This window comes from Eretmochelys imbricata, chromosome 2, assembly GCF_965152235.1.
Source record: "Eretmochelys imbricata isolate rEreImb1 chromosome 2, rEreImb1.hap1, whole genome shotgun sequence".
Lineage (NCBI taxonomy): Eukaryota > Metazoa > Chordata > Testudines > Cheloniidae > Eretmochelys > Eretmochelys imbricata.
The window spans coordinates 190,196,714-190,220,619 of record NC_135573.1 but is presented as its reverse complement, the minus strand read 5'-3'; the positions used below and the strand labels follow the sequence as shown (position 1 = coordinate 190,220,619).

The 23,906-nt window shown below is 42.7% G+C and overlaps 1 protein-coding gene across 3 annotated transcripts in view; it reads left to right on the top strand.

Annotated features, from left to right (window-relative positions):
- TMEM108 (transmembrane protein 108) overlaps positions 1-23,906 on the top strand; it is a 393,284-nt gene that overhangs the window by 192,003 nt on the left and 177,375 nt on the right. The window contains exon 6 of one of the 3 annotated variants that reach the window (XM_077811156.1): positions 22,529-22,653. The exons of the other annotated variants lie outside the window; for them this stretch is intronic. The gene's annotated coding sequence lies outside the window, so the exon portion shown is untranslated. The remainder of the gene's footprint in view (positions 1-22,528; positions 22,654-23,906) is intronic. 3 annotated transcript variants of the gene reach the window in all.

Genomic DNA, 23,906 nt, shown 5'->3' with positions numbered 1-23,906 from the left:
TTCAAGTGTGGGGGGTTTTCAGCTGTATTAGCCACAGATGCAGAATATTTTTTATGGTTTGCTGTCCACTAAAAGGACTTCTAAAATTGATTCTTTAAATACCAAACACTACATTTGCACAGCTATGGACCTCTGGTCATTGCTTTTCTAAATAGATTGAACTCCAGAGACAAAGCAAAGATTGCATCTACTTCTATAATGACCTATTGTTAAGGTTTTGTATAAACTTCAACAATAATATTTGCAGAGTCAGTGCTAACCACCTACAAGTTGAGTGTTCTACGAAGGTATATTTTCTTTTACTCATTTGGTGGATGACCTCTCTAAGGCAGTGAAGACCAAGTCTTCAGTGGAGAGTATTGGTTTCATATGCCATTCTGTACCTATTTGGGTGATTGCAACACCTGTGCATTCAGTTGAGATAATTTCATGCACAAATTGGTATTTAGATGTTTAAATGCCCATTTTTGTGTGATTCCATATACAAATATATGCGTGTGTGTGTGTCTTTTAAAACTATTTCCTCTGCAAACTGAATTTGAAATTCTAGGCTGGACTTGGTAGGCACAAGTAGCTGGAATTTTGAGCAAGTCTCAGTATATTGCATAATTTACTACTTTTGTTCATGGGACAGCTTTTTTTGTGGGCACATGCAAATTTAGGTGCGTATGATATGTTCTCATCTTATTGCCTTCTCTTACTTTCCTTTGAAATGTGTGCAGTGCTATGCTTGTGTCCAAACTTTTATCTGCCCTCTCTTTAGGGAAGAGGCGAGGCTGCTAAGACAGGAGGAAGGCCAGTTTCTTTATGGAGGAGTAGTGGTTCTCCAGCATAGGACTGCACAGGGATTTATATGGACCATGTTATCTCCCCATTCAGCTGCTTCCTGCTGGGGAGAGCTGGGGACTTCTGAGGAAGAGGAAGGAAGAGGGCTTAGCAAAGATGTCTCTAATGATCCCAAGCAACAGTGCAATCACTTTCTTGTTTTTTCTTTCCCCTCTGATTCCCTCAGTGTGAATTTTCTGATGAGCCCAGAAACTGATATGGACAGGCTGACCAAGTCTGTAACAGGTGTCTCTTCCCCTCCCGATTACTTGAGTGCCATAAAATACTGTCCTCGAAGTACATTAGATCAGTGGTTCTCAAAGCCGGTCCGCCGCTTGTTCAGGGAAAGCCCCTGGCGCACCGGACTGGTTTGTTTACCTGCCGCATTCGCAGGTTTGGCCGATTGCGGCTCCCACTGACTGTGGTTCGCTGCTCCAGGCCAATAGGGGCTGCGGGAAGGGCGGCCAGCATGTTCCTTGGCCCGCTCCGCTTCCCGCAGCCCCCATTGGCCTGGAGCAGCGAATCGCGGCCAGTGGGAGCTGCGATCGGCCGAACCTGCGGACGCAGCAGGTAAACAAACCGGTCCGGTGCACCAAGGGCTTTCCCTGAACAAGCAGCGGACCAGCTTTGAGAACCACTGCATTAGTTGTAGGAAATTTCAAACATATCATAACTAAAACTTTCTGCTTTCTAGTCCCAGTCTCTCACTTGTTGCTACTTAGTGGGATGGAATGAGTGCACAGTGAAAGCAGCAAACTTAGCTCAAGACAACTGCCTCCAGTATCTTTGATCAGCCACTCCTCCAGCCAATTGTGAGGTGTGATGTAGATTCCAATGGCCAATGGGACTCCCGTGAACTCCTCCACTGCTGGATGAATGGTTACCATGGCATAGGACATGACATGAGGTTAAACTGGTGAAGGATGGGAGGCCCCAGGAGTTCCATGAGCAACACAAGATGGCTCCTTCACTGGGATGCGTGTGTGTGGAAAACAAGTCACCTGAACGGTGTGACCTGCAAAGCACAACCAAGACATTTTCTGCAGCCAGTTTTGCTAAAAGAAATATTCTGTACCAAACTGCTTAGAAATCAGAAGAGGAATCTGAAAATCAATTATACAGACTTGACCACAAGCCAGGGCAGCTTTCTTAAAAGGGGCAAAATTCATTCTCACCATTTTACTGCTTCTGTTGTGAAAAATCTGAAAGCAGTGATCTGTACCAGCTGGAGTTTAGGCAATGTTTTAATAGCAAAATAGTTATGGATTTGTGCTTAACATCACATTGGCCATATATTTTACAGCAGTTAGCAGTTTTATCCTTTAATCTTCTTGTAAACCCTTTTCATTGGCTTGTAATATAGGCTTTCTTTAGAAATGTAAAATGTAGAGAAGATTGGAAGCTGTGTAGTGTCACACTGAGGGGAGTATCCTTTGTTTTAATTTAATAAGAAGCAATGTCTTCATATTTGGCCTGAGTAAGCAGTGTGTCATGGTACTGGAAAAAGAAAAGGAGTACTTGTGGCACGTTAGAGACTAACCAATTTATTTGAGCATGAGCTTTCGTGAGCTACAGCTCACTTCATCAGATGCATACCGTGGAAACTGCAGCAGACTTCATATACACACAGAGATCATGAAACAATACCTCCTCCCACCCCACTGTCCTGCTGGTAATAGCTTATCTAAAGTGATCATCAAGTTGGGCAATTTCCAGCACAAATCCAGGTTTTCTCACCCTCCACCCCCCCCCACACAAACTCACTCTCCTGCTGGTAATAGCCCATCCAAAGTGACAACTCTCTACACAATGTGCATGATAATCAAGGTCGGCCATTTCCTGCACAAATCCAGGTTCTCTCACCCCCTTACCCCCCTCCAAAAACCACACACACAAACTCACTATCCTGCTGGTAATAGCTCATCCAAAGTGACCACTCTCCCTACAACGTGCATGATAATCAAGGTGGGCCATTTCCAGCACAAATCCAGGTTTTCTCACCCCCCCACCCCCATACAAACACAAACTCATTCTCCTGCTGTTAATAGCTCATCCAAAGTGACCACTCTCCCTACAATGTGCATTGTAATCAAGGTGGGCCATGTCCAGCACAAATCCAGGCTTTCTCACACACACACCCTTTTTTCCCGGGGACACACACACACAAACTCACTCTCCTGCTGGCAATAGCTCATCCAAACTGACCACTCTCCAAGTTTAAATCCAAGTTTAACCAGAACGTCTGGGGGGGGGGGGTAGGAAAAAACAAGGGGATATAGGCTACTTTGCATAATGAGTTAGCCACTCCCAGTCTCTATTTAAGCCTAAATTAATAGTATCCAATTTGCAAATGAATTCCAATTCAGCAGTTTCTCGCTGGAGTCTGGATTTGAGGTTTTTTTGTTTTAAGATAGCGACCTTCATGTCTGTGATTGCGTGACCAGAGAGATTGAAGTGTTCTCCAACTGGTTTATGAATGTTATAATTCTTGACATCTGATTTGTGTCCATTTATTCTTTTACGTAGAGACTGTTCAGTTTGACCAATGTAAATGGCAGAGGGGCATTGCTGGCACATGATGGCATATATCACATTGGTGGATGTGCAGGTGAACGAGCCTCTGATAGTGTGGCTGATGTTATTAGGCCTATTATTATTAGTAACACATGCAATTTCACAGAGCTCATGCTTCCTACCTGATGAGGAAACTGAGAAGTAGACCTGTGTATTTTCATATAACACTCATGTATAATATAAACATATTTGATTCTATTTACAGTAGGGTATTTTGCAAGTTCTCAAACTGTTTCAGAGTGTAGACCACACATTAACAGAGAGGATATCTCATGTACAACTGCCCTTCCATTCACAATCATATAATATCTCTGTGGCAACTACATCATTTTTTACATGGAAAAGTAATGTTAGAGGTTTTTGGTCTCTCTCTCCATCTCTCTCTCTAATGCACTAGCTATTTTCTCCTTTTTGTAAAATGGAAATCACTAGAGTGGGTTGGAATGTCAATAAAATGTTTCACAATTTTTACCAGCTGTATTAATCATAGCACTTGAGATCTATTATGTAATTAATCATTTAAACATTCCTCTGAGGTCCAAAAGTATTATGTCCATTTTACAACTCGTTAAACTGAGAGAGAGAGAAAGCAACTGTCCCAAAGCCACAAGAGAATCATTGCCAGAGACAAGATTAGAACTCGGAGCTTTCCAATTACCATCTTATGCATAGTAAATAAACTCCTGATCTACCCTGCCCTCACACAGCAATGTGTATATGCATGCCCTGCACACAACTGCTGTTTCCTTAGTGTTTTTCTTACAAATCTTGCAATTGATGTGATGTGTGTTTAATAGGACCTTTTTCCCCCAATATATTTGTTAGAAGAAAGTGTATACATATCAGGATTCCTGAATTCACTATCACTGTTTGATGCACTAGGAATGTCACAAATTACGAACAAGAGGGTCAGAGTCATCATTAATAAATCCCTTCTGAGGTTTTTCTCTCCCCTGGGTACAGATCTCTGTGCACCACACTCCAAAGAGTAATGATTGTGTTGTACAGTAAATCAGACCTTAGATGGAATGTGTAATGAGATCCTTCAAAGGCATGAAATAGTAATTTACTGTCTCTGGAGGGCTCCCCCCCACCCCCGCTCCCAAGTATGTTTGTTTTTTCCCATTCCAGACTGACACTACCACTCAAGGGTGTTTTTTTTTTCTTTTTACTATTTAAAATTTTCTGTTTTCTGCAATCAAGGCAAAATAACTGGTGCAGTGAGAAAAACATGAATGACAGCACTCTGATTAGATATAATTTAAAAAAAAACCTTTCTTCTTTTCACGGGCATATTCATGAACATTATGAGCCACATACTGAACCCCCCAGCATCCCAGGTTTTTTTTCTCCCCTCCCTGGTAGAGGAAAGGTATAAGTGCTTTGGGATGAGAGGGGAGAGGCATACCAGTTCTCTATATGGAAAAGTGCACCTGTCCTCTAATGCAGGAAGAAGGCCAGGCAAAGGATCAGTGAAATGTAGTCCTAGACTGGAGCATTTCCTACCTCTTCTCCTTTACTGCACTCTATGACAATCTGCCCCGAATGGACAAAGTACAGAAGATCTTGGACAGTGACAAATATACCATAGGGCTTTGATCCAGCACCCTGAACTCAGTTGGAGTCGTCAATGGGATCAGGCCCTCGGTGCCTAAATAGGTAAGGCAGGGGGTATGATGCACACTGGCCGGCAAATATGTCTCTCTATGCCAGGTGAGCAGTTGACAACGGTAAAGCAAGCATTTGTATCAGGTAGTTCTTCAGTATTGATTGTGCAGGTGTCTGTGGCAGCCATGGCCAAGCCTGTGCAGAAACACTGCTGCTTGCTACATAAGTTCATGCCAGTTCTGGATGGCACAGGTGCAATAGCATACACAGGCTGTTTGCCAGGAAAATCGTTGCAAATGAAGGCAACTAGGTGTTTGAAGTGTGTATCCCTGTGAAGCCTGAAGTGCCTGTATGCTGTCAGAAACAGACCGCTACCCCGCCACTGTTTGAGTCAGTACTCAGTGTGCCATGTTTAATGTGGGGTGGGGAGAAAATATCAACCTAGAGCCAGCAATGGTGGCAGTGTTCAAGAGGAAGGTATTTTGGAAGGGAGGTAATAGAGAAGTATGTTATAGTCGCAAAGTGGGCAAGTAACCCTGGAGTAAACAGTGAGCCAATTGAATGTAGGAAGAAAAATGTGCCTGCCCACTATAAATGAAAGATTAACCATCCAGCAGGAATCCAAAACATGATTGTGGGTTAAAGGTAAGCAGCAAAGGGTAGGAGTCAGAAGGGCGGGGAGGACTGTTAGGTGCCCTGCTACCTCATGGAATTCACAGCTCTGAGTTCATTACCCAGGCACCCTATAAAACTGCATGGTAAGAGTTAGGCACCTAAGAACAGGATTCACAAAAGCCAGCATGCTGAGTGGGGAGCCGCCAAAGCTAGCCAATAGAAAATGCTGAGGGGGAGGGGTGTAAATCTAAGCTCTGTACGTCAGGAGGAAGTTAGGCATCTAAATCCAACCTGGAGGGAGGGAGGTGTCTGTCTCCGCTCAGGATTCAGAGCTGTGAACCCTCACCTGTAGTTAGGCACATAAGCCAGGTCAGTTTGGTTTTTTGGTTCTTTTTTTTCCCAAGAAAAGCAGAGCGGGAGGTGGTGTGCACTCCTCTCCACTATAACTGTTAACCCAGTGGTTAGAGCACTCACCCAGAATGTGGAAGACCTGGGTTCAAATCTACCACCGGCGCAAACAGGCTGAAGGGATACTCTGAATACATGTAGTGCCTGAGTATTGGACTTAGACTCCTAACTGCCACTTTAAGCACTGAAGTCCATCTTGTGAATCCCACTCCAAGTCTTTCACATCAGTAAAAAGTATTTGTTCTTCAACCTTTCCCCTCGTCTGGAGTAAAGCCTCGGGTGGAGTAAACCTGTTCTGCAGTCCATGGAGTGCGAATGTAGGCATGGGGCTGGAGCACACAGCACTCTGGTGATCTTTGGCTGGTGAAGGCAGGCTGTGGGCGACTGACCCACTTGGTGCAACTTAAAACAGCCCTTAACCTACTCTGAATTATGCGAGGGGGGCTAATTGGCCCCCAACTGCACCTGGAACAGGAGCCCAGAAAGCTATATTCTGTCCAACATCCTTGTCTTTAGCTATCCCAAGCATGAGCTCCACACGGCTGAGAATTCAAGCCCCTATGTTCACTGTTCTTCAGGTAGAAAAAACTTCACTGATTGCTTGATATAAACAGTTTGCACTGATACTGAAATCTTATATCGTCCTAAGTTTCAGTCAAATGCAGTTTACCATAGCCAACCTTTGAAACTGACACTTATAATGAAATGTCAACGAGCCCTTAACGAGTAACATCTTACTGTCATGCAGCAACAAAGTCAAACTACTGCCACCAAAAGACAACAGTAGGGCTAGTTCCTCTTCACACAGTCAGCCTTCCTCTCGGGGACACAAGCCTCATTTCACTTCACGGGTTCTGTGCACTCGGAGCTGAAAATGACATTGTGTCTTTGGATTTTGTCACCATGGTGATCACTGTTGACCATGGGGTACTTCAGACCTGTATTCTGCTCATTTAGCTGTATGATAGGTTTACTTGTGCAGGCTTACTTTTTAAATTTAAGTTGCCATGGTTCCTTTTCTGCACTGAATATTTCAGGACAAAAAAAGGGCAAAGGAGTATGGTAGTACACAGGCATTGCAGCTCTGCATTTGCAATAAGAATGCTGACAGTAGTGTCTCCCCAACCTTGACCGCTGCCCTCGACCCATGCTACGGTATGGTATATTAGGCCAATTTATCATTATTATTTGCTGCTTTGTCCTTGGAGCTGCCCTGGGAGCCGCAATCCTCTCCTTGCTGCCTCTTTGCTCCTGTAGTGTAGTAATTTCTGCTGATATAGGCAGCAAACTGCTAACACCTGCTAACTGGCCAGCAAGTGTGTATGGGGTGAGTGGGAGCCAAAGCTGGTCCCTTCCCTGCCCAATCCCCACTCACCTGCTCTAGGGAAGGAGTAAGTGGGTATGCAAAACCCACTTGTTTTTTGCATGCTCAGGACCAAGATCCAGGTAGTGGGTAAAGGGTTCCCTCTCCCTCTTGCTCCTCTTCACACTCATATAGGTCACAATCTAGTCCTAAAGTAGCTGAATAGTGAAAGATTTATTAAACATGCAGTGAAGATGTCAGGGCTCCACTATAGCCATTGCAACATCTGCTGCACGTCTAATGAAGGGTGCAGTGAATTAGGCAAGGGCCTGTAGGATCAAGGTCTGGCCTATGGGTACAACGATTGAGTCATCTGTTTGGAATGCATCTGTCTCTAGGGCAGGGGTTCCCAAACAGTGGGCTGTGGCCCAAAGGAGGGCTGCGACACAGCCGAGTGGTCTGCCATGGGCTGAGTGGGGGGGAGGCGGGCAGTGCCTCCTCAAACTGTATATGTTGGCAAACTGATGGCCCGGCGATGGCCTCTGTCCAGGGCCGGAAGAGCCACGCACCCCTGGCAGCCAGAGAGGGCGAAGCAGAGCTGCCAGACAGAGGATGAGGAGAAGAAGCTGGTCCTGAGAGGCATCCACAGTTGCCGACTTTCTTCTTTCTGGGTGGGTGCTCCACCCTCGCCCTGCCCCCACTCCTCTCCTTTCCTCAAGGCCTCACCGTTGCCCCACCTCTTCCTGCCCCCATTCAGCCCTCTCCCCTGAGCACCTCCCTCCCGCCGGCAAACAGTGGATCGGCGGGTGGTTGGTGACTGCTAAGCACCCACTATTTTTTTCTGTGGGTGCTCCAGACTTGGCTGTCGGGATCCATGGCTGTCGGTCCCCCTAGCACTCCCCCAGGGACCTGGGCTCAGCGGTGCTGCTTTGTTTCTGCCTGGGCAGCACTGTGATCAGGACCATCATAGGTAACAGTACATGTCAGGACAGAAAGAGAATAATAATGTATCCATTTCGAACTACAATGGGAAGCTTATAGGCAGGCAGAATGTCATTATTCAATGAAAACTAACTTGTGTTATGCTCTTCCAAAAACATGCCTTGGGATATTTCATGAGCCCAGGTAGCTAGGGCTTTGTCTTTACACCTCATCTAAAGGATAGCACCTCCAACAGCAAGGTGTCCTTATCACCATGCTAGAGTATTGGTTAATTACTAACTCTGAGGGAAGAGTGCCATCTATTGAATTGCCAACATCATCAAGAGTGGAACTGAGGTTTCCCATGCAAGCCTGCCATCCAAATACTGATCAATTCTGATTCTGCTTTGCCTATAAGACCTGACAAGATCAGAGCATGAGTTGGCATGCCTGTCGGCTAAGCCAGTCACCTTGCAAGCCATCAAAGTGTTAGAAAACCAACAGCTGGCCAAAGACTCCAGTCTGGCTGCACTGAATCTTTTTAAACTGAAAGACACAATTGCAGATGCATCTTTCTAGAGCTTGGTTGTCAGATGCATTTTTCCAAGGTTTGTCGGCTTGATTAGGATATAGCTGTCTTCCATCAAAGAGAATTTCAGGCATTCAAGGATAATAGAGAGAGAGAGACAAAAGAACAACTTATAGAAAACACCAAATTGGAACAAGATTAAGAAGAAAAACTTCCATTCAGCATATTGATTCCTCTCAATGGTTTCTTTCCATATTCATTTATATGCAAGAATGCTTTCTACTGTAATAAGATTTATAGGCTGTGCAGTACCAGCACAGATTTTTAAAAGCACTAGCAGTTCACAGTTTTCAAATGCCATCTCTCTAGACACTACTTCACCTTAATAGTTTGATAACGTGGAAATCCCATAAGGGTAGCACTTATTTTTGCAAGTTTTAAAATGCATTTTCTTATTAGAAGCCTGTTCCAAAGCCTGTTGGGAGTCTTCTATTGACTTCAGTGGGCTTTGGATGAGGCTTTGTTTCTTAGAAACTAAGGGCCAGATCCTTAGCTGGTGTAAATCAGCAGAGTTTGGTGTTTTCTTCTTGACGTCAAAGGTGCTACCATGATTTACACAAGTCGAGATTCTGTCACTAGAACTTCATTACTGAAGCATTCTCGTTAGGCCCAAGGGAGCCTGGGACTTGTCCAGTACAGTCAATGGGAATGTGTACTGGCAGATGGCAAGCCAGCTGGCCAACCATAGTAATGCAAGAATTGCCACTAGCTCGCCAAGTGTTAGGTTTCTTGGAGTTCTCTTTCCCCAGGAACCTTCACCAAGCAAGTCAAAGATGGATAATTAAAGCCTCCTTTCATTGAGAATCTGCCTTTGTGTATCTCCTTCTGATATACCTCAATGTTTCTTGTGTGTCTGCAGTGTAATACTTTTCTGTGTGTCTTAGTTTCCCCTGCTCTGGCATAGATCTTGTATATAATAATTTGTATTTTATTTGCATCTTTCGTCCAAGACCCCAAACACTAGTTGATTAACACAGTATCTCTGTGAGTTAGCTATTATTACCCCAGTTGTACAGATAAGCTAACTGAGGCACAGATATTAATGGCTAGATTGTAACTTTACAACTTGCCTTGAGTAAGGAGTCGCACATACTGCACCATCCAAGAAGCACACTAGAGAATGAATTGTGACTCAGAGTCCCAGTTCCTCCCCATTTCCCTCTTGTTCTGTATGGTGGGGCATAAGTTACAGAGCTCTTTGGGAAGAAAGGGGTGAAGTATTTCCCCATTCCCGCTGGACAGAGAGTGGGTAGACTGCTTGTCCTCACAAATCCCTGTCTTTGGATTTGGGAAGAAGAGTAGGCTGTCTTCCTCACCTTCTCCCAAAGCAGAAGATGAGAATGAGACAACCTGTCACCATCAGAAGGCAATGGAAAGATTAGGCTAAGTTACCAGGCCTCTCCTCAGGAGATGATGGAGAGGAGATACCAAGAGCAGTCACGCTGGTTTTGCACTTCCTGTGTGAAAGAGCTGCCATTATTCCCATCCCATTTTCTAATGGACAATGGGAGGAGGCTCCTGGCTGCCTCTCTCCTGGATGTGTGTCCCCTAGAAGTCCATTGTTATATACTGCATCTCTGCCACTTACCCTGAAGCTCTATGAACAAGTCACTCAGAATAGGCCCTGAAGTGCTCATCCATTACTGTTCAGTGTAATGGAGAGACTCTTCCTCTCTCTGACAGGGAGATAAATCAGAGGGGTATAGAAAAGAGAACAAAAGGCTTAGAGCTGGTGGAGAACAAACAAACTGTTGTTTGCTACAAAGAAATATAAATACATTGCTCTCTGAAAATGGTTTAAAGAGAGAGAAAGTATGTGTGTGTATTCCTCCTTCCTTTCTTGCTCTTGTGTTGATAAATGGTACAGTGAATTACTTGATCACACTTTGGTTTGTTATGAAATATATTCAAGAGGCCAAATAACCAAAATCAGGCAGATTTATTGCTAAAAGCCAATAATAGTATGGTACAGGGAAAACGTTCAATGTGATACCAGACTCCGGGAATTTGACATTTCTGCCCTCAGATATAAGCAACTCCTATTATTCTGATTCAGAAGGGCATATGTATTCAGAATGGGTGCTTAGGCACGTGCTTATCTTTAAAATTAAGCAGATGTTTAAGTGCCTTCCTGAATCAGAGACATTGACGACAGAAGTTTCAAGGATATAGCTGAGGGCAGAACTGGTCCCATAGCATCCTTTTAAAAAGATGTATTCCCTTTTGTGCCTTACATGCATGCTTTATCATAGGAGGAGCTTCTTCTATGTCACTCAAAATCTAAATGCAGATCTCGGAGGAAACTAAGCCAGCCTTTGGGAATAAGTCAGGTAATATATTTACAAAAGGAAGGAGAGTAGTGGTGGGAGTAACAAGAAGCTCTGGGTCAAATTCTCCATTGACTCAGTGGAGCTGCTCCAATTTACAAAATCGGAGAATTTGGTCTATGTGCTTTTGTGGAGAGGAAGACTTGGGCAGTAGTGCTGTTGGGTCACCTGAAAGCTCGTTTGTACCTCATGACAAAAGCAAAATGTTAGCATCTATCGTGGTCGGGTTTTTCCCAGCCCAACATGAAAAAATTACTTGCCAAGCAATTCTGTCTGGCACTCTGAGTTTTCTGCAGGATGGCCATATGCAAGTAAGCTAAAGCAACAACAGACTTGGCCTTTCACACCACATCAGTAGAGGCCGATTGCCTTGTGAAGGGACTATGCCCAGACACCATCAGGGGATAAGTGGTAACCAGTTAGTGAGGGATATTTAGGACAGACCTACATTTGGAGCTTAGGGTTTGACTGCTGTACTGATGGCCCTCAGCCTTGTTTCTCTCACAGAGCAGACTTGGCAGCACCTTGCAGTAAGAACACCTGTCCATTGTCTCATAAGATACTAGACATCTGCTGCTAGCCATTGCTTTTACAGGAAGAGCAAGCATTAGCCAACACTTTTTATCAATTTAAAAAGTGTTACTCACAGAATACACATATTTGAGACAGAATGTCAGGAAACATTCTGGGGAGAGCACCCTTCTTTTTCAGATCATCAGTAAACTAATTTAGAAATTGTCTGAGCTACAGAACAATAACAACAATGCTGGACTCAGCTGTGCCTCCTGCTAGGGTTGAGTAGAATCCCAGATTAAGACACCTGCATTTAATCAGTCCAGGAAGAGCTGCCTCAGAGCTTTATCAATACTTCTGATCTAGTACTGGATGCTGTTACAACACTAACACCACACAGTGAAGCACCCTAGGTCATTATGTCAGGCACAAGATTTGATCATGTTATTTAATTCTCTTTGTACCATTTAATTTAGGAATTCAGATTCTGGGAAATATTGGACCTACAATCCAAATTCTTAAATTAAACATGAATTGCGTAGGAGATTTCCCAGACCTGTTGTTTGCTACGTCAACAACCCTACTCGATTTTTATTGCTTAGAGACGCAGCCATTTTGCAGAAAACTAATTTGGCCCCTGCTAAAAGAGCCGGAAGAGCTGCCTTGAGACATCCCAAGCCAATTTTCCACAGGAGCCTGTGATTTTTAATAATGCCATCAAAATCCTATTGATGGAGGCTGAGCATGAGTGGAATAAAAACCTACAAAGGGAAGGTTAATTTTCATTCCCATTAGATCATTCATTCTGTCCGCTCCTATTGAAAGCTGCCTACTTAAAGGCTGCAAAACCCCAAGGCTACTGATGTTTATCTGCTTATGTAACAACTGAGTCATCTGAACTGGACATCTCCATCGTATAAAGACATCTACAAAGACCTAGATGAAAGCACTTGATTCTGGTTTTCCTGGCTAAAATAAAGCCTTGGGATTCAGTTTTATGTGTGGAGTACTGTTTAAAAATTCTTTGTTATAGCATATGGAAAAGAAATAACCAAGATGTCAAACTAAATCCATAGAAATATTTATTGACAGATGAAAGCCAGGAGGGACCTATTTAATTGACCTTTAAGTTTTCAAAGTAGTGTACAGGCAGGAGTGCAACATAATTACAGCCTCGTGGTTCTTCTGTAATAACAGGGTTTGTGTGAATCATGTACTGCAACGAAACTGTCCCCTTCTGTGTGTGAATGATTCAGTATTGACATTCAGATGCATCAGGTTATTATTCACTACTTCCCTTTGCTGTGGCTAATTGGAATGCACTAGAGAAGGGACTTAGCTGCAAAATCAAATCAGGATCTGAATGCAAATTTAAAATACCCCAGTGATCTGAGGTATTTGGATCTGGGTTTTTGTACGGGCCCATCTTTATGGCAAATATACATATTTTTATAACTGTTGGTACCTAGAACTACACAGAGCTAGAATCTGATCTTACCTCCACTGGTGTATATCGGGAGTGATTACAATTGAATTATTCCATGTTTATGCCAGTTTAACTGAGAGCGGAATTTTATTCACGATGGTGAAATACCAGTAGTACTTTGATAAAGTGATATTTTTCAGTCCTTTCCCTTCATCCTTTAGTCAAAGTGGTACCCTGAGAGAGAATTTAGCAGTCCTGGTCTCAGCCCTTCCAAATAAACACAGCTAGGGATACATTTCACCAACTATATAATTGAAGTTGTGAAAAGTTTTTGTAAGAAAGCTTGTCAAAACTAGGAGATACTCCTCTGGTGTTTGGCGTCTTTGCAAACCCAAAGTGTCAGACAGATTCATATACCTGAGTAGAAGTTTGGGTGAAACTGGGCCAATTCATTGTTTCAAGTGGAAAATATGCAAGACTTGTTCTGTACTGCCTATGTGGGCAGCAAAAACCCTGTCCTCTCCTAACCCTATACAGAGATCTACACTGGTTCTGCTGCACATGTATTTTGTTGTTAAAGAAGGGATGGGGCTTGCCCCAATTGCATAGTTAAGCATATTCAAAGCCCTTAATTTTAGGGGTCATCAGCCAGAAGGCAGATGATATTAGTGTGTTAAGGAGATCAAAGGTAGAGCCCTGCGTGGCTACAAAATTTGTATCTGCATCTGATCCATGATCTGCAGACATGGTCTGTGGATATCCGCAGCTGCAGATATAAAGCAGATCTCTGCAGAGTTGCAGGCCTCCAGTCAAAAGCACTTGTGGTGGTGGTACCTGTTTTGGAGGGAGGCTTTCTCATGGGCTTCAGTGGAGTGCAGATTTGCAGGCTTATAGTTTTCCTGAATTATTAATTTTGTTGCAGTTTGGAGGTGGTTTTGTTTTTTCAAAGCAACATGGTGCCCTTCAGTTTGCCCCTTCTTTTCTTGGAGAAGAGGTCACTACACCCAACTGGATGTGACGGAACATTGTTCAGACTAGATCGGTGAGAGAGAGAGACAGTGTAAACCAATACAGTAGAAACTCAGAGTTACAAACACCTCAGAAATGGAGGTTGTTGGCGTAACTTTGAACAAAACATTATGGTTCTTTCAAAAGTTTACAACTGAACATTGACTTAATACAGATTTGAAATGTAACTATGCAGAAGAAAAATGCTGCTTTTAACCATCTTAATTTAAATGAAACAAGCACAGAAACAGTTTCCTTACCTTGTCAAACCTTTTTTTAAACTTTCCTTTTATTTTTTTAGTAGTTTACATTTAACACTGTACTGTACTGTATTTGATTTTTTTTCTGTCTCTTCTGCTGCCTGATTGTGTACTTCCAGTTCCAAATGAGTGTGTGATTGATTGGTCAATTCAAAACTCTGGTATTCATAACTCTGAGATTCTACTGTAGTTTGATTTTGCTTAGCCATTGAGTAGATTGCACGTCACCTAAGTAGCTGTTTACTTTTCCTCATTTACTTTGTTTTGACCTGTTACTTTTATTTTTGTTTCAGCAACATTTTCACCCAATGACAGGTGTGATTAAGGCTTGTCATTAACATCTGCTGAGCATGGGGCAGAAAGGGAGTGAGGGAAGAAGAAAGGGAGAGGAAAAGAGAGCCTTCCATTTAATTAAAAAGTAGATGACTCTTGCAGGGCTGATGCATGGTTGCTGCTGTTTTAGATAGACTGACTGGAATCCCCCCTCCTGAGACCATTTTGTATGTCTGCCAGATCTATTGAGCCTGGCTTAGAACTTTTTTATTTTTGTGAGCGATGAGTCAACAGCTAATATTGTTTATTTGCTAGCATGTAATAATTATGTCTGATTCCTGGTGCTTCAAAGAGCTGCACCCCGGCAGGGTGCAAAATACTAATGAACGCAAAGTGCAATGTGACTTACTGAATCCAAGCAGGGCTTGCTTTTGTTCGTTTTGACAGCTCAGTACCCATCTTAGGTGGAAGAAAGTTGCATTGTTTACCTCTTGCTGCAGGGCAATCCAATAAAAGGCAGCATGCGTGGACGTGCAGTAAGGTGGACATGCAGACTGGATAATTTAATTTTTTGTTTTTGTTATCTGCCTGGCAATTTCCCGTAACAAGAACAAGGCACAACCGACATATTTCATAACAACTGAACAGACGATTGGGAGGAGATTAAGCCTTTAATTACAACAATGGAGCATCCTTAGCAGGGATCCTACATAAACCAGGTCTAGCTTGAAGCACAGCTGAAGCTGTGAAAGGGATGTAGATCATCCCAGATGCCTTATCAGTGTGTATATGAATACAAGGATTTCTAATTTTCTGCAGAGATCACTTACTTGAGGTAGGGAGACAAGAAAAACTGGAACTTGACATCATTTTTTTTTCTTCCTACAAAATAAGGCTTATGGGATAAATCACAGGATGAGTTAGTTGCAAGGTTCTGGCCTAAATTTTCAAAAGTAAATAGATTGTGGGTGCCCCATGTTAGATGCCTCAAAAGGGCCTGATTTTCTGAAAGAGTTGAGCACCCACTCTGTGAAAATCAGGCCCTTTTAGGTGTCTGAAGTTGGGCACCTAAAAATCACGACTGGCTTTTTAAAATTTACTCCTTAGATTTATTTATTGTGATCCGGGCTCTATAATCTCTCTATAGCTAATACAGAGCAAACAAACACTCAGCTATAGCGAGTGTTATGTCTTTTGCTCTTTACACAGTAAGAATTTAAAGAAACCAAGGAGCACAGTTGTATTTACTATCAGTCCATAAACAAGGCCTTGCTATAGAATGCGACTGCTCTTGTTGTTTTCCAGAAGCCTCTAAAATATAGTTTTATATAGAAAACAGTGAGTGCCACTAGAGAGCTCACAAATTATTTAAAGGGCTACTATCCTGTTCCTATACACCACAGCTAGAGAGGGGATCCAAATATGGACCCAAACTTTAGGGGTGTTTGGAGCCTAGGGTTTTGATTTGGCCCATAATAGATTTAGGGACAAGCTACAACATTTGAATCCAGATCACAATTTTGGGAGCATTCTGCTCAGGACTTTTGATTCAGGCCCATCTCTAGTTATAAAGAACTTAAAGCTTGTCCTTGCTATCTCCTGTTCTGTTTACTGTGTATGTTCAATGCTTCAGTATAATAAAATGAAGCTGTCTTCCCTCCTGGACAGCTGCCAGCTGGTTTTCAAAGGTATTCTCCAATAATTCTCATAAGCTTTGCCTCAGATGGGACAAAATACACTGGGAGACACAGACGAGACTAGTTACTTATATTTCCACGGTTTCTCTTGGCTCTCTCTTACATGATGTTGGCACACAGAAGATGTATGACTGACACTGGTTATTTGGTGAGCCGTGCAGAAGAAGTTTATAGGTGGAAGTTGCATGAGGAATGGGAATGGCCCTTGGAGACTAGAACTAGGGGCTTGTTCTGGGCATAGTGAAATTCTCTCACAGTGCAATTCTACAAGGAGGAAGCTGTTCTGTGCAGGAGACAGAACTTTCTTGGCGGCCAGTCCAAGACTCATGGACTTTAAGGTCAGAAAGGACCATTGTGATCATCTAGGACTATCACCAACCTCTCCACCTTCTGTTCCAAGCAGGAGGTGCATTTCTTTGACCTTTCCTTCTCTGGCATAAATACATAATAAAATGTATATTTAAACAACAACAAACAATACAACCCCCGTTCCCCCCCAAAAAAGCCTACCAAAACAAGACACTCCACTGCTCATGCTTTTCCTCCGGGAAAAGGACGAGAGAACAAATAACACATGACAGATGTTAGTCACATTGTTTAATGCACTACTTGAGGGGGTTCAGATACTATAATGATGAGGGCAGTATAAGAAACTTTCTAAGAAATAGAATAGAGTAGAATAGACATGATAGGAGAAGGAAAGGGGATCCACTACTGACTGGAGTAGTATTCATGGTAGTACAAAGGAGATAAGGGGAACACAGTGAGAAACAACATCAGAGATCTACAGCGACGAAGATGGGGGCTGATGAAATTTACATTTTAATTTCTGAAAGATTTTTGAAAGAAATGATTTAGTTTCTTTTGATATTTTTCAGAAATTGGGGGTGGAGGAGTTCTATGTTTGTTTTGCTTCAAATTTAAAAAACATTTAGTTTTTTTTGATGTGTTCGCCTTTTTCACATTTTTCTGTTGGAAAAGGAAGGAAAACTATTTTGTTGCTTTTTTAACATAAAAAACTAAATGAAATTGTTCTAAATAAAATTAACTTTCTAATTGAAACAATGAGATGTTCATTTTACGTCCGTGTGACTACTCACAGAGTAAGGTACTAATCAAAGGGTATAAGCCTATCAGAATCTGTCCCTGTAACCATGTAGTGGGTAGAACTTGTTGGCATCAGTTCTTTTCTTCTGTGTTTTGTACATCAGCAAGGTTTACTTTTTAATAGGAGCTGCCCTGTTTGGAAACATAGGCAGTGAGACCAGTTGTCCCCTTTGAACTTTTCCCTGCTTGTTTTCTGAGCTAGTTGCTATCAGAATTTTTAAATGATTAGCATTCTTGCTGCCTCTGTTTGCCGCCATTGTGTTTATGCTAAGAGTTGACAGACAACATCAAGTTCAGAATGGCAAATACCATCAACTGTAGGCAATCTGTTTTGTTGCTGTTTTCATAAATTGATTAAAAGGCAGGATGGAGAGAATGTCAAATGAGCAACACAAAACAGCGTCTTCTCGCAGTGTTTCAAAAGCCAACCTGCGTGAAGGACTAAATCTGTTTCTTACTCTGAGTATTTGGACTGATGATCTTCAATCCAGTTTGAGTGCTTTGTTTTCTAAGGGCTTGAACTTGTGAAGTACTGATCTCCCTCAACTCCCACTGACTTCAGTGGGAGTTGCAAGGGCTCAGCACTTTCCAGGATAGAGCCCTAAAAGAGCCACTTCCTTGAATGAGCAAAATTTACAATAAAAGGGTTAGGTTTTATAGGTAAGTAGCATATTGTTATGTAAAGTAGTTCCAATATGGGCTGTAATATCAGCAGTCAGAGGTGGGTGCTGATATTTATTGGACTGGCACATGCGTACATGTTGATGATTGGCACTGAAGGTTAATTTGCAATGTCAACTGGACTGCCAATGAAATGAAAAGACAACTATTAGTTGTTTCAATGAAATCATAATGCACGGATACAGCAGAGAGTAAATGTAAAGTAAAGTTCACAGAATCATAGAATATCAGGGTTGGAAGGAACCTCAGGAGGTCATCTAGTCCAACCCCATGCTCAAAGCAGGACCAATCCCAAATTAAATCATCCCAGTCAGGGCTTTGTCAAGCTTGACCTTAAAAACTTCTAAGGAAAGAGATTCTACCACCTCCCTAGGTAACACATTCCAGTGTTTCACCACCCTCCTAGTGAAAAAGTTTTTCCTAATATCCAACCTAAACCTCCCCCACTGCAACTTGAGACCATTGCTCCTTGTCCTGTCCTCTTCTACCACTGAGAATAGTCTAGAACCATCCTCTTTGGAACCGCCTCTCAGGTAGTTGAAAGCACCTATCAAATCCCCCCTCATTCTTCTCTTCTGGAGACTAAACAATCCCAGTTCCCTCAGCCTCTCCTCATAAATCATGTGTTCCACACCCGTAATCATTTTTGTTGCTCTTTGCTGGACTCTCTCCAATTTATCCACATCCTTCTTATAGTGCAGGGCCCAAAACTGGACACAGTACTCCAGATGAGGCCTCACCAATGTCGAATAGAGGGGAACGATCACGTCCCTCGATCTGCTGGCTATGCCCCTACTTATACATCCCAAAATGCCATTGGCCTTCTTGGCAACAAGGGCACACTGTTGACTCAGGTGTAAGTTCTTCTCTTACATTTCTATAAACTTAGGTTAGGATGTTGAAACTGTAAATACATGTGGGTTTTGTTGTTTTTCTATCTCAAATTACCTCCCATGTGCCCTGAGATTCCGGATCACCGTTGCCTCAGTAGCAGTTAGATTTTGCATGATCAGCTGAAGGCTTTGCTCAAAATCCGCTGCTGACCAAGAGATATGAGGCCAGATTGTCTGGTCAGCTGAGCAGTGCTTTGGGTCTGTTCAGCTGCCTGTCCACTCTTTGGTGTAAACTAGAGCCGCTTCATGCTCTGGGTGTAAAGCAGAGCCTCCTTATGTCCCTGAACTCACTTGTTGTTCTGGAAATCAGGAGGGTAGATGGCACAGAAGAAATCCTCCACCAGCCAATAAAACTGGTTTTAGACTGCTTTAAAGCCACCAGGGCAAAGTGCAGCAGTTTTAAGGGACCAGAGGATCTGGCCTTGTATCTCATAGAGGGGTTGGGTATGTATTTGTGGTGGGAGGAGCTAGCTTCAATTTAAATGTGGAATGTTTTCCACAAAGCACCTCTGACAGGTTTGCAGATTACTTTGTTTACGTGAAGAAAGGGAGGAATTTTTTTTATTAAACAACACTCCCTAAAATGCAATCAATATTCAGAACGGCCAAAGAGCAATTTAAAAAATCCTTACAAGGTACAAATTAAATTTAAAAAAATCAATTGCCGTGGTATAAAACAAGATGTTGTTTTCCTCTTTATCCTTTTCCAATCAATGTTACAACATAAAAACATCCAAGCTGAAATAATGTTCAGTTTATGACACATACCAAGGAAATTATAGCTGAACCCGACACACAATCCTAAGCCCCCGTGTAATAGCTCAGGGAATTAACACACAAATATAGAAGGCACACACAAAAAGGTACAGTAGCCATGCTTGTATAGTGATATAGTTTGTGGTGTTTTTCTTATAATGGATCCCAATCCTGCAAGGAGCTCTTTCCTGATGGGCTTCAGTGTGATTCTGCCTGGGTGTAGGAATCCAGCCATGTGGAGCGTCTTGCAGGATCAGAGTCATAGTACAGAGAGGTTGTATTTTTGATGGTGTTAAAGGTAACTCATCCAGCACCCTCAATCAGTGTTAGAACTCATTTACTTTTGGACAGGGTCAAATGAGTTCAACACCTGTTTTAACAAAGTAGAGTCGACATTTCTAAATTGAACCATTCCACAGCTGCAAGACAGCCAAGTTCATCACCAGTTTGAGGGTGGGTTGGGGCAAGAGAGCTGTGTTTGACACCATTGTCAAACATGAGTGAAAAATCCAATGAAGATGTCCTTCATGACTGTGTCTACTCTGGGAAAATTAGGACCTATTATCCCCCACTGGTACAACTATTTTTGTGCTAACAATGATGGAAGATGTAGGCATTTTTACCCACCTGTCATTTAATTCTGAACATCATTAGATAAACAAGGGCAAGCCCTCCTCCAACTCTCCCCAACCCCTTGCAATCTGTCTATACAAAGGCTCTGGTCCTGCCAGTGTTTATACACAAACTTAACTTTAAGCCTATTAATAGTCCCATTGATTTCAGAGGACAGAGTTTATAGATGGGTAGAGAACTTTACATCTGTCATTAAAACGCCTTTACACCATTGTAGAGTTTAGTTCCTTGCCTTCCTTCAGATGCTGAAAGGAACAAAAAAATATTCATGAAATTTTGTGGGGAAAATATTTGGAGGTTTAGTTGAGGCCATTTCACAGTTCAGAAACTTTGCTTTATAAAAATGTTGGTGAAGTTGTTGATTTAGCTTTGAAACATGTGCCCGTTTGAATTTTTGCTCATTTTATTGTGAAATTCAAACTTCATTTAATTTTTTTTTGCTGTTATTATGTAGAAGCAGTAGGATCTCCCATAGTTATAGAACAATCATTTTCCATTATAAGTCCCGATATTTGCCCATCTTTAACTTTGGCTTGGAAAATTAGTTTGTCCTCAACACTGCCAGATTCCCTCTGAATATGAAAGGGACTGTTCCTGTGAAGTTTGAAGAAAATTCATTGCACTGTTTTTGATAGTTTACCCTCATTCAAAATTTTGGGACTTGTCTAACATTTCTTAGCCATTTTTGAGTCAGATGGAGACTAATTGCTATTAATTCAAATTTCCTTATATTTGATTCTTTTCGAAACTTCATATGCTGATTATATTTGAAGATAATAAATTTTAGTTAAGCAAAGTCGTTAATTTTATAGTGAATATTTTTGGGGGCAATTTGACTCGACTTTCAGTGGAAGTTATGGAGGCAATATTGATCCTGTTGACGTCAGAAGTAGCATGATTGAGCAATATGAGTTTATCCAACTCCCAGAAGTCAATGGAAAGACTCCCCTTCAAACATTGAATTTGGAGTTTAATTATTGTAAAGTGTATAACAGAGGTGGGAACCTACAGCTGCTGCTTAATTTCATCCAGCCTGTGGGAAGTCTCTGCGCCGTAGGCCAGAAGCCCCCTGAGCCTCGGTGCCCCCTCCCCTCCCCTCAGGGCTGGAGTCGCGTGCACCACCTTGCCCCTTTGCAGGGGGAAGCGAGGGTTGCCAGTCCATTAAAAGTCCGGTTGGCTCCGCACAGCTCCTGGGAGTGGCTGGCATGTCTCTGTGGCCCCTAGGCACAGGGCCAATCAGGGAAGCTCCTCATGCTGCCCCTGCCTCCAGCACTGGCTCCGCAGCTCCCACTGGTCGCGGTTCCCAGCCAATGGGAGCTGCGTGGCTGGTGTCTGTGGGCATGGGCAGTACCATGGCCGCGCCTCCACCTAGGGGGTGGACATGGTGGCTGCTTCTGAGAGCAGTGCGGAGCCAGGGCAGGCAGGGAGCCTGCCTTAGCCCTGCTGCGCCGCTGACTGGGAGCCACCTGAGGTAAGCGGCGCCTGGCTGGAGCCCACATCCCAAACCCCCTGCCTGAGGTCAGAACCCGCTCCTGCACCCTAACTCCCTCCCAGACTCTGCACCCCCACCCCCACCCAAACCTCCTGCCCCAGCCCTGAGCCCCCTCCTGCACCCAAACTCCATCCCGAAGCCCATACAGTGAACCTCCTCCTGCACCCCAACCCCCTGCCGTAGCCCTGAGCCCTCTCCTGCACCCCAAACCCATCATCCCGCACCCCAACCCCCTGCTCCAGTCCAGTGAAAGTGAGTGAGGGTGGGGGAGAGTGAGCAGCCTTCTTCAGAAAGAGTTTGTGCTGTGCTTAGTATTTGAGGTTACTGATGAGAGAAAAATATTTTATTTAGATCAGAGACCTGTTTCAATAAAGTATTTCTTTGTACTTGATAAGAATAATGAATTTGTTTATTTTTTGGGTAATGTAAGCTTTGTAGTACCCTTAACTATTCATTTCCCTACTTTTAAGTGCTTGGGTTTTGTAAATGATGCCACAGATAAGTACATTGTTGCCACTTAGCAACTGTAAAAAAATAAAATAATATAATGTTTTGGACTTTGGAATGAATGTCCTTAAGAATCGTTCTGCAGTCTTGAAATACCATCTTTCCTGCACAGGATTTCTGGCTCCTCGGCAAAAACTCCACTGAACTGAATTGAGTTCCTTAAGCAGTCTCTTCCCTCCAGGACAGCTAAAACTTCAAGGCTTCAGAACTGTACCTGACAGATCAGCTCTGAGGGTGGTAATGAACATGTGAATTCCTTATTTATAATAGGAACACTAAGAAAAATAACTTCCCTTGGCCATGCATAAGTTGTTAGTTTTTTAAAGTGCTATCCAGAAGCACTGCAGATAATAAAAAAATGATGGCACATGTTTTAGAGCAGCATTTTTCATGGGAATTGGGTACTTTATTTGCAGTGTGCCACAAGCAAGCAGTGGCCTAGTTTTGCTGATGGTCGGAAACATTGTTGTTGTATCAGTGTGTTTTTTGGCAACTGCAGCACTACTTAAGAAGAAAGAATTTTTTTTAGAAAGTGGAATATCACTGTTAGATCCTTTGGAAAGCTGCTAGATAGGTTTAACATGTTTTGAAAGCTGTGAAGATAAATTGCAATTTGAAGTTGCAGAAGTCAGTTAACTAGCAAGCCTTTTAAAGATGTAGTGGTCAGAGAGAATAATTATATAGACTGGCTTGCAAGGAAAACACAGTGCTTGATAATACTGGGCTAGTGCCACAGAATGTTATCATCAGGCATTTGAAAGGCATCCTTATTTACATAATACAATAGTAGCACAATTGGTGTATTAAGAATGAATTGGTTGTTCCTCATTTTATTTGCCCAAAAAGGTTAAGGGTATTTATTAAGAGATTATATTTGTTTGCACATTTACACTAGGGCCCAGCCCTGCAATCCCTTCTTCAGAGGGCTCAATGAGAATGCTAAATAAGACCTAAAGGATTAGGCCTGTAATCATAGAATCATAGAATTGGAAGGGACCTTGAGAGGTCACCTAGGCCAGTCACCTGCACTCATGGCAGGACTGAGTATTATCTAGACCATCCCTGATAGGTGTTTGTCTAACCTGATCTTAAAAATCTCCAGTGATGGAGATTCTACAACCTTCCTAGGCAGTTTATTCCGGTGCTTAACCACCCTGATAGAAAGTTTTTCCTAATGTCCAACGTAAACCTCCCTGGCTGCAATTTAAACCCATTGCTTCTTGTCCTATCCTCAGAAGTTAAAAACAATTTTTCTCACTCCTCCTTGTAACAGTCTTTTATGTACTTGAAAACTATTATCATATCCCCTCTCAGTCTTCTCAAACCCAGTTTTTTCAATCTTCCCTCATAGGTCATGTTTTCTAGACCTTTAATAATTTTTGTTGCTCTTCTCTGGACTTTCTCCAGTTTGTCCACATCTTCGCTGAAACATGGTGACCGGAACTGGACAGAGTAGTCCAGCTGAGGCCTAATCAGCGCGGAGTAGAGTA